Below are 12,328 nucleotides of genomic sequence, written 5' to 3'. Positions count from 1 at the left end.
TGTATGTTCTCCCTGTCTTTGCATGGGTTTCCTCCAGGTACGTTGGTTTCTTCCCATACTCCAAAGACATATTGATAGGGATCTTAGATTATGAGCTCCATTGAGAGACAGTGTGATGCTAATGTCTGTAAAGTACTGCAAAATATGTTAGTGAGCAAAATAAATAAATAAAGTGGTGAGGCTGGTGATATGATGGGATGGGATTGGGTCAAGGGCACAGGTGGTGAGGTGTAATTTGGAAATTAAGGTGGAAAGTTTTTTTCTGTGACGGTGGTAAACTGGGTTGAAGTTTTCTCAGATGTTATCAATTTTATCTTTGAAATATGAGGTAAAGTGCTTGGCTCAGGGGAGGGGTACCCTTTATAGTAAAGTGCTTGACTCAGGGGAGGGGTACCCTCTATAGCCAATAGAAAGGAATTAGCTGAACAACTTGCTGTCAAGAGAGATGAAGAAAAGGACTCATCTATTTCAGAAGTGAGAAAGTAAGTGAGGGGTACCCTCTATCCCTACCTGGGAATGGAGTAGAGAGTTTAAGATATTAAACAATTGTTTGTGGTTGTCGGAAAGAGATGATATAAGACATACTGTAGTCCTGTTTATACAAGGTGCACACTTGCAGCTTGTTTGTATGAAATGAATTAATAAATTAATATAAATATACACTGCGTGCAGAATTATTAGGCAAATGAGTATTTTGACCACATCATCCTCTTTATGCATGTTGTCTTACTCCAAGCTGTATAGGCTCGAAAGCCTACTACCAATTAAGCATATTAGGTGATGTGCATCTCTGTAATGAGAAGGGGTGTGGTCTAATGACATCAACACCCTATATTGGGTGTGCATAATTATTAGGCAGCTTCCTTTCCTTTGGCAAAATGGGTCAAAAGAAGGACTTGACAGGCTCATAAAAGTCAAAAATAGTGAGATATCTTGCAGAGGGATGCAGCACTCTTAAAATTGCAAAGCTTCTGAAGCGTGATCATCGAACAATCAAGCGTTTCATTCAAAATAGTCAACAGGGTCGCAAGAAGCGTGTGGAAAAACCATGGCGCAAAATAACTGCCCATGAACTGAGAAAAGTCAAGCGTGCAGCTGCCAAGATGCCACTTGCCACCAGTTTGGCCATATTTCAGAGCTGCAACATCACTGGAGTGCCCAAAAGCACAAGGTGTGCAATACTCAGAGACATGGCCAAGGTAAGAAAGGCTGAAAGACGACCACCACTGAACAAGACACACAAGCTGAAACGTCAAGACTGGGCCAAGAAATATCTCAAGACTGATTTTTCTAAGGTTTTATGGACTGATGAAATGAGAGTGAGTCTTGATGGGCCAGATGGATGGGCCAGTGGCTGGATTGATAAAGGGCAGAGAGCTCCAGTCCGACTCAGACGCCAGCAAGGTGGAGGTGGAGTACTGGTTTGGGCTGGTATCATCAAAGATGAGCTTGTGGGGCCTTTTCGGGTTGAGGATGGAGTCAAGCTCAACTCCCAGTCCTACTGCCAGTTTCTGGAAGACACCTTCTTCAAGCAGTGGTACAGGAAGAAGTCTGCATCCTTCAAGAAAAACATGATTTTCATGCAGGACAATGCTCCATCACCACAGCGTGGCTGGCAAGAAAGGGTATAAAAGAAGAAAATCTAATCACATGGCCTCCTTGTTCACCTGATCTGAACCCCATTGAGAACCTGTGGTCCATCATCAAATGTGAGATTTACAAGGAGGGAAAACAGTACACCTCTCTGAACAGTGTCTGGGAGGCTGTGGTTGCTGCTGCACGCAATGTTGATGGTGAACAAATCAAAACACTGACAGAATCCATGGATGGCAGGCTTTTTAGTGTCCTTGCAAAGAAAGGTGGCTATATTGGTCACTGATTTGTTTTTGTTTTGTTTTTGAATGTCAGAAATGTATATTTGTGAATGTTGAGATGTTATATTGGTTTCACTGGTAAAAATAAATAATTGAAATGGGTATATATTTGTTTTTTGTTAAGTTGCCTAATAATTATGCACAGTAATAGTCACCTGCACACACAGATATCCCCCTAAAATAGCTAAAACTAAAAACAAACAAAAAACTACTTCCAAAAATATTCAGCTTTGATATTAATGAGTTTTTTGGGTTCATTGAGAACATGGTTGTTGTTCAATAATAAAATTAATCCTCAAAAATACAACTTGCCTAATAATTCTGCACTCCCTGTATATTAAAGATATATTAAAGTATCTTGGGGAGGTGGAGCTTGAATGTGTTTTGACATGAAAGAGCTTAGCTATATTGGAATGCAATATAAGGATAAAACATCTACTGGAGTCATGGGCCTATGACACATTATGCTTAATTGCAGAGCAGCTATTTATTTTCCTGCTGGGAACACACAGACCACATAGTATTGTCATTATGCAAATCAGTAGGTCCTTATACCCTAAACCAATGTTAAAAGATCTTCCACACAATGTTATCTGTGGTTTGTTTAATTACTGCGACAACTCTTTGGTTCTCAGTAAGGCGTGGGAATGCATAGATCTCACGTATAAAGGTGCTAAAGATGCTATATTTCAGGACCTGGCAGCCGCTACATTGACAACTTATGTGAACTTAATACATTTTGTAAATGGCTCTTCCCTGTTGGCTTGTTTTTCTTCATGGAGGGCTGCCTTGTCATAATAAGCACCCTGGATGACCTTCAGAAGGCCTGGAGCTCTGTTGAGATCTCCCCATATGCTGTACCTAATTGGCTGGAAGTTAATGATGAGATTGCCTTCCTGACCCAGAAAAGGCACGAGCCTTGGAAGCATATTCTGTGTAGCTGGCCAGCTAGGACCTATCCTAGGTTGCTAGTATAGCTTATATGTGTATACAGCTAGACCTGCTAATAACCTTAATACAGTTCCTATCTTTATGTGTTAAAGACAACAGCAGAGTTATTTACTGTGACATTATGTGTTGGATAACTGTTGTATTTTGTGTTCACAGAAGCAAAAAAAGAAAATATGCCTTTGTAGTGTAAGGAAAGCTCATTGACACAGCAGAAACAACAGAAAGCATAGTGTTAATCTGTTGTTGCTGGGCAGAAGTCTAGACCAATCACAGCCAGCTTCTCACATAGCAAGAGTTTTCACCAATCACAGCCAGCCTCACACACAGCTTGTCTGGGAATTCCCCTAGCAGGAGCTGCTAGAATTATTACTCACCAGGGAGAGGAGCTAAACAGACACACAGTTCCAGTCAGAGTCCAGTTTTATGGGAACAAGAGGCCAAAATAGGTATTTAGAACAGTTATATAATGTTCATATTGTTAGTATTGTGATTAGAACTGTATACTGAACCAGTTATATATGTGTTTACTTACAGTTCCACCAAATACAAATTGCAAATACAAATTGCAAATACAAAGTGCAAGTATACAAACCAGATTCCATACAAATTGCATACAAAGTGCGAACTGCTCATACCAAATTATAAGCAATTGCATACTGCAAACTGCAAACCAAGTTGAGCAAGCAGAACTATTAGTTAGACCTTAGATATACCTCTCAGAGAGATCATAAAATGCTTAAATAACTTAAAGTGAGAGTACAGATACTCAAGAGAGAAATATATCCACCATTTTATGCTGAATGACAAGATTGAACAGTTGAACCACCATCTTAATCATATCGCCATTTTGTGATATCTTTTCAACACGTGTTATGTACATGGACTATCTGCTGCGTAGGCGGCAGTGTTATATGAAGAAAAGTTGAAGTTATTAAAGAAGTTATTTCAAGCTTTTGGTATGCTCTTTAAACCTACTGTTACCATAGAACGGCGCTAGAGGAATTACAGAGTAATAGACAGTCTGGTTAGACTAAAAGTCAGAGATACCAAAATTCTTCTAATGCCACAGCCCAAAAGGCACTTCATAGTGCTGTGCCTGCACAGTGGAACTATTGCCCTCAGAGGGCAAAGTGATAGTGCTCCTCAACTTGCACAGTAAAGAGCGCATTAGAGCAGCAGAGCGCCAGCATATACCGTCGCGCAGCAACTGTTCCCTGAGTGAGCAAGCAAAGACATCTCAGCGGAGCTACCATAAATGCCATAGAACGAGTGCATTAGTCAAACTGCAGCTGAATCTTAAAGTGGCAGAACGGCAAAGGCAAAATAGTCAGAGAAAGAGCGCCAACCCATGTCTCCCTTAAGATTGACATTTGTTCCTCCTCTTCAGAATAAGGTCAAAGCTTTCCTTTTATTACTTATCATTGCATAAAGGCTTTGGCATAAAGAGATATTTATTGTGTTCATAAATAAGAGACTTTAAATAAAAACAAAGGACAGTTTGTAGTACAGGGACTCTAAAGCATTTAAAGTGAAAGTCAATTATTGCCTGCATTTATCGCTGTTGTATTTAAAGTGACAGATCAGAGTCCTCAAATACTTCAGCCAATAGAAAGGAATTAGCTGAACAACTTGCTGTCAAGAGAGCAGAAATTGAAATGGAAGCTCCTATCGAGGCGCAGCGCCAACTGATGGCTGAAAAGGAAGCTGAAAAGGATGCACAATGCCATGAAATGGAAGCTGAAATGGAGGCACAGCGCCAGCAAATGGAAGCTGAATTGAAAAGTCTGGAAAGGCAAAAAGAAGTTAAGATCATAGAAGCCAAACAGAGTACACAAAGAGGATATTAATCAGAGTAGTCATAGGTTAAAATCGGTACTAAGTGAAGAAGCAGACTCCTACTTTCTTACATACTCCCAGGAGAATGGAAGGAAATCTCCAGCACTTAGTGAGGAAATAAGTCATTATCCTTCTATCCCTGCTCAGAAAGACAAAGAGAGGTCTAGTCCAGTGTTAGGAAAAAGGTGTGTGGATTTACCCTCTATCTCTACCGGAAAAGATGAAGAAAAGGACTCATCTAATTCAGAAGTAAGTGAGAAAATAGAACCGGATGATTCTATTCCTAGATGCCATGGCAATGCTCAGGAGAATGTTACAACTATTGTCCCAGCAAGACCACAGAGAAAAGTCCTAGCTAGACTTCCCGTTCCAGAACCTACTGTAGGATGTCAGGAGACGTACTGAAGTTCATAGAGAGGAAGGCAAGTTTTGAGATGATCATTGAGCATCATTGCTTCAGTCCAGTTGACAAGTTATTCTACCTTCATAGATATGTTGGTGGAGAAGCCAAGGAAGTTCTTAAAGGTAACTTCTATAGAAAAGACAAAGAAGCCTACAAACAAGCTTGGGAAAAATTGAATGCAAGATATGGTCATCCTTTCATAGTACAAAGAGCCTTTAGAGAGAAACTGAATAACTGGCCTAAAATAGGTCCTAAAGAACACTTCAAACTCCAAAAGTATGGTGACTTTCTGCAAGCATGCAGGAATGCCATCCCACATGTACGAGGACTAGAAGTACTGAACAATTATCTACAAAACCACAGGATGCTAGCTAAGCTTCCTTAAGAAGTGGCTTCTAGATGGAATCGCTAAGTGACTGAACAGTTAGATCTAGGTAAGGACTTCCCAAGTTTTAAAGAGTTCTCTGAGTTCATCAATAAGGAAGCACGGATAGCATGTAATCCAGTAACAGCATCTTACGTCTTAAAATCCTTAAAGAAAGGCCTGTGAGAGATATAAGATGTGCAAGAGCAACTATCTTTGCAACCAACACAACAGCTAAAGACCGAGATGGCTGCTTGGTGAGAGAGCTACGGCTCACCATCCCTGTGAAGCGACTACAAGCACCTTGGCAGACGAGTAACAGCGCTTGCAAACCTCCTCCTACCTTGAAGGTGACATGATGACCCAAAAGAAATTCTCCCGTCCGGGTCTCCGCCGCCTCACAGATTTCTTTGCGACACAGGAGTCTGATAGCGGCTTCCCGCCAGCACACGCGGCCTCTCCACCTCCGCTGCAGGAAAACCGGGAATATCACCACTTCTCCCCCTATTATTGGAGCCACAAAGGGACGGAAAGAACCCTCACCAGTGCTGCAGTTATCCCTTACTGGGGACAGAGAGCTCTACAGCCGCAACTCCCCTAGGCCTGAACAAGGGGACGCCATGATGGCCACGCCGCCGGTGAGTGACACTATAGCCGACGCTGCAGCAATCATTAGGGGGCCCGCAGATAGGTCTCAGAATACATCCTTAGACCAGGCAATATTCAATGTGGTAGCTGTGGCAGACCCACATCAGAATTTCTCATATACCGACCGAGCAGTATCTGAGAATACACTTAAGGCCATGATGACGGCCGTCCATCATTCACTTATTACGCAATTGCAACAAGTTGCTGCTTCCATTACATCTTCCTTGGACGACATGGGCTCAAGGGTGAACCATATTGAAAATAAGATGGGTGAACTAACTAACTCCCACAATGAGCTTATTGATGCTCACTACTCTCTAGAGGATGAGGTTGCGGGGTTGAAGGCCAAAATGGCCAACCTGGAGGACAAAAATAGGCGCAACAACCTAAAATTTAGGGGGATCCCAGACACAGTACCCCCTGCCAACCTGCAGCAATTCCTGGGAGACATGCTTAGGCTGATATTTCAAGACAAAGATCCCCAGCTGCTCCTGATTGATAGGGCCCATCATTTGCCCAAACCGAAGCATATACCAACCTCCTCGCCTAAAGATGTTATTGCACGATTCCACTTTAAGGCTAGGTCTACGCAACAACATTTGTTGTGCGACATTTTGTTGCACCAATGTCGCGCGACAATTTTTATAATGGCAGTCTATGGTGTCGCACTGCAACAAGCGACATGCTGCGACACAATAGTCGCAGAAAACCATTCGAGAGGGATTTTTCTGCGACTGTCGCGTTGCAGTTGCAGCATGTCGCATGTTGCATGCGACACCATAGACTGCCATTATAAAAATTGTCGCGCGACATTGGTGCAACAAAATGTTGCGCGACAAATGTTGCAGTGTAGTCGTGCCCTATCTGTCGCGCAACTTATTTTCGCGCGACAAATGTCGTCGTGTAGACCTAGCCTTATTGTGTTAAAGAAGATCTGGTAGCCTATATCAGGAAAAAACGAAGTTTGCCAGCTCCATTCCAGGACATTCAAGTCACCTTGCAAGCTAGAAAACAACTCTCTCCAGTAACCAGAGTATTGAGGGTCCTCCGGATCCCATACAAGTGGGGATTCCCGCTGATGCTTTTGATCCATAGGGATGGGAAAACATATGTTATTTTGAATCTTTAGGAAGGAGAATCCCTCCTAAACGCTTGGAACGCTAGAAAACCTGTGTCGCCTGTTCCTGCAAGAAAGAAATCCCCCTCCCATGTGCTCCCGGATTGGTCCTCAGTGGGAGAATGAACTCCGTTTTATTACCACTGTTGTTTGCTGTCTCCTTCTTGCCGAGTGGGACACAACTAATAGGGATGGAGGTGCAAGGCTGAACTGTTGATCCCCGCTTTCACTGGTCTGGGTTTGTCGTAACCCCTCTAAGACCGGTTCTGTTCGGTATTGTTTAACTAACCAATGATATTGATACTATGGAGAGAGTTCAGAGAAGAGCTACTAAACTAGTACATGGATTGCAGGACAAAACTTACCAGGAAATATTAAAGGACCTTAACATCTATAGCTTGGAAGAAAGACGAGACATAGGGGATATGATAGAAACTTTTAAATACATAAAGGGAATCAACAAGGTAAAAGAGGAGAGAATATTTAAAAGAAGAAAAACTGCTACAAGAGGACATGGTTTTAAATTAAAGGGGCAAAGGTTTAAAAGTAATATCAGGAAGTATTACTTTACTGAGAGAGTAGTGGATGCATGGAATAACCTTCCTGCAGAAGTGGTAGCTGCAAATACAGTGAAGGAGTTTAAGCATGCATAGGATAGGCATAAGGCCATCCTTCATATAAGAAAGGGCCAGGGGCTATTCATAGTATTTAGTATATTGGGCAGACTAGATGGGCCAAATGGTTCTTATCTGCCGACACATTCTATGTTTCTATGTTTCTTTGTTTCAATGCTTGTTTCACAGGTTGCGATTTCTCTAATGTTTGGTTTATGTGTTTGTTTGTTTTTCGATGGTCATATATCTGCAGGGTCCACAACACTCCAGGAACGACTGGAAAGGGTACTAGTATGTATTCAGCTTTTATTTACTCTCCATATGTATGGCGGTTAAGATAATGTCTATTAATGCCAAGGGGCTGAATTCCCCTTATAAGAGAGCCTCACTTTGGAGAGACGTGTGCTCCTCACAGATAGATATATTGTGTGTCCAGGAAACACATTTTGTTCATAACAAACACCCAGAGCTTTCCCGGCGAGGCTTTTCTACTATTTTACTGGCCAACTCTACTAGGAAAAAAGCAGGAGTGGCTATTGTATTATGGACTCCCTGGACTTTCAGATAGAGGAGGTGTCGATCGATGAGGGAGGTCGATATATTATTTTAGTAGGCTTAGTTGGATCGGTTGCATTGATTTTGGTCAATATCTGACAGGGAGACACAAGGCAGCTAGTCTGGTGGTGCTGGTGAGTGGCGCTGGCCAAGCAAAGGTCTATATGGTGTGATGGGGCCAGCTGCTTACTTGTGAAGGGCTTTAAACATTTGCGCCCTGTAGAGATTTGCTCTGGTAGGCAGGCAGAACAAAGATGTCACCTGGCAGGCTGATTTATCCACGGCAGTCCACAGCCGTCTACAGCAGGCTTTAGGGTGCCTGATTTCCAGCCTGTGGTTCTCCAGCACGGTACCAAACGTTTAGGTCCAAAAGCAGAGCCTGACAGAGCTCCACTGTCAGATGGAAGATCAATACCACCCAGCTGAGACTGTTGGCTGGGTTTTTATAGCCCAGCCCAAAACCCGGCCTGGAAACGTGGGGAACAGCCACCCACCCTGCTCTTTGGCTGCTCCCAATAAGAACCGGCCCGGATCGGCTTTACAGGCATACTAAGTAAAACAACAGTGTCAGCCATCTTCGGCGACACGTACCTTCCGTCAATGACGGACCCTTGCGCCCTCCTACAGCCCGTATGCGATGATTACATCTTCCGAAAATCGAGGCCGGGGATTTATGGTCCTTAGTAGGCCTCAGCCGTATCTCCGGTGCTGGAGGTCCGTTGGAGCCCACAAGGATCTCTTTTGTCAGCGGGCGATGTGCCAGATTAGATTAAGGGCTCGTTGTGCGGGAAAGGCGCCTGTACCAGGGCTGATGGAGCTTGATAAGCTTTGTGGACCGGGAGCTTCTCAGGAAGTCGTCCTCCATGCTCAGCAGCAAGCCACGCCCCCCCTCTCTCTCCTCTTTTGACCCTATAACAGATGAAGAAGTCTCCAGGCTTCTCTTTTCTTCTTGACCCATGACCTGTAGCAGTGATCCTATTGCATCACACCTCCTCCATTCTTTCTCTCCGGCTTTCATTACTCACCTAACTACAATTTTTAACGTCTCTCTCTTCTGGTATCTTTCTCTCCTCTTTCAAACACTCTGTTATAACCCCACTACTAAAAAAAAACAAAAAAAAAAACATCTCATTTTTGCTGCTAACTACTGACTACTGTTTTTAACCTCACCTTCATCTCTAAACTCCTTGAACGTCTTGTCTACTCTCGTTTAATAAGCTATCTCTCTGCAAACTCTCTTCTTGACCCCTTACAATCTGCCTTTTGCCCTCTTTACTCTACAGAAACTGCCCTTACTAAAGTGGCTAACGATCTCCTGACAGCAAAAATAAATGGTAATTATTCCCAACTGATTCTTCCTGACCTCTCTGCAGCATTTGATACTGTAGACTATAAACTCCTCCTCACCATGCTCCACTCAATTGGCTTTAAGGACACTGCTCTCTCTTGGTTCTCTTACTATTTCTCTGGCCACTCCATTAGTGTATCATTCGCTGGCTCTTCTTCTTCTCCTCCACTTCCTCTTGATGTTGGCCTTCCTCAGGGCTCAGTACTAGGTCTCTACTCTTCTCCCTCTACACAGGCCCCATTGGACAGACTATCAGTAGATTTGGCTTTCTGGACCATCTCTATGCTGACGACACCCAACTATTCACTTCATCCCCTGACATCACCCCTGCTTTACTCCAAAACACCATTAATTGTCTGGCAGCTGTCTCTAACATCATGTTCTCTCTGTATCTAAAACAAAACTGAACTTCTTGTCTTTCCCCATCTACTAACCCACCTAAATTTGATATTTCAATTTCAGTCTGCAGCACTATGATAACTCCTGTGCTACATGCACGCTGTCTTGGGGCCACATTTGACTCAGATATTTCCTTTGTTCCCCATATTTAATCACTTGGGCGCTCTTGTTGTTTGCACCTCAAGAATATCACCAAAATCCACCCTTTTCTTACAGTGGAAACAGCAAAAACTCTTGTTGCCTAGATTCATTATCGTTTTGACTACTGCAATGCATTACTAATCGGTCTCCCTCTCACTAAACTCTCCCCCTTCAGTCTGTCCTAAATGCTGCAGCCAGGCTCATCTATCTATCCAACCACTACACTGATGCTACTAGCCTGTGCCAGTCACTTCACTGGTTGCCCATCCACCACAGAATGCAGTTCAAACTTCTCACCCTCACCCACAAAGCTGCACCTCCATACATCTCGTCCCTCATTTCCGTCTACCACCCTACACATGCTCTCTGTTCTGTTAGTGACCTAAGATTAAAATCCCCCATAATTTGTACCTCTCACTCCCGTCTTCAAGATGTTTCCTGAGCTGCACCTTCTCTTTGGAATACTCTGCCCCAGAATATCAGGTCAATTCACAACTTCTCCACTTTTAAACGTGCCTTAAAAACACATATTTTCAGACAGGCTTATCAAGCTACCTAAAATTACTATTCCCCCAAGTAAACCTCTCCCCCACCAACTCCTCTGGCCTGAACTCGATCCTCTAACAGTCCCAAACCGAAGCAGATTGGCTGGCAGTGGCACCACTTCTTTCAGTTCAATAATGGCATTGCCAGATTTACAACTGTATTATTGGGTCTCCCACACATCTAGATGTGTTCACCACCCCCTCTCAGCATACAGCTAGAACATGATTTAGCTCCTGCTAGAAACGCAAATTTATTTTGGACACTTTCAGGTAACAGGCTCGTTGATCTTTTCTAGGATACTAACATAAGCCATATCCAGGGAGTGGCAGGAGGTGAATGCTAAATTAAAACGAATCCTGTATCCCTTGCCAGCCATTCCAGCCCATTCATACCCACTTTAATAGGTGGCAGCATTAACACAAAAGATGGTTGATGGAAGTCATTAGATACGACATCTTTGTTAAGTTTCCCTCACCTTGGAATCAGACTTTAAGAGTATGATGGGAAGTGATAAGGTGCCTTTTTTAAGCTTTCCACCAATTAAAGTCCACAATCTGACAAAAGTCTTTGATTGAGTTTGAAATTGACCTCCAAAGGAATGTCCTTGGATTGGGGAGAGTGTCTGCTTTGTAGGCTCGTTAAATGCTCATTTTCTGTCAGCTATGAGACCTGGGTTACTCGTATTTCTTGCCTCATGGGAGAAAGAATTGGGTTTCCAAATAGAACAGGATTCCAAATCTATTTTGCACCATTACAACTTACAGCTATTCTATTCTCTATCAGATTGCAGCAAAGCCATTAAAAACTGTTATCTCATTGGTACAAAACTCCAGAGGTACTCCATCCGATGGCGTTAGCCATAACAAATGTTTGCTGGAGATGCCAGGGAGGGGTCAGCACCTTTTTGCATATCTGGTGAATGGTCCCCTCTATATGTTCCTTTTGGCAAGATATAGATCAGCAGGATTGCCCTATCACCAGAAATGACCTGTCTGGGCATGGTTGATAAAAAAATGGCTCCACAACATTTGACATACAAACAATAGAGCTGAGAAATGGGGATCATTCTAAATTAAAGTCGTATTATACCTACTATAAATGGAAAAATAGAAGTTTTTTTAGCACATTTTTGATCAAACGTGTGTTAGGCCCATCTACCAGGCATCAAGGTCGCTTTCGCAGATGGGTACCTAACACTGGGCATGGGTTATCAGAGTTTTCCACATGCATATACTGTAGATCTCTCATTATGCAGATGCTATTGACGTCCATAGCCCTTATAACCTTTATGTGGTTAAAGGATACTGAACCTATGGTCTCTACATTGCTCAATAGCAACATTGCCCCTAAATTTAAAATTCTTTCTGAATACCTTATACACTTACCATAGGTTGTAGGTTAGAGATGTATCTTTAGACACCCTCTACAAAGCTGATGCCATGTATACCCAGCAGTTTCTCTCTTCCTACCCCCTAATTGTACCCCTATCATTTTGCTCTGTTTCTTTTCTTTTTGTTATAATTGATTCTCAT

Source organism: Bufo bufo, chromosome 5, assembly GCF_905171765.1.
Source record: "Bufo bufo chromosome 5, aBufBuf1.1, whole genome shotgun sequence".
Classification (NCBI taxonomy): Eukaryota; Metazoa; Chordata; class Amphibia; order Anura; family Bufonidae; genus Bufo; species Bufo bufo.
Note: the sequence above shows the minus strand (reverse complement) of the source record.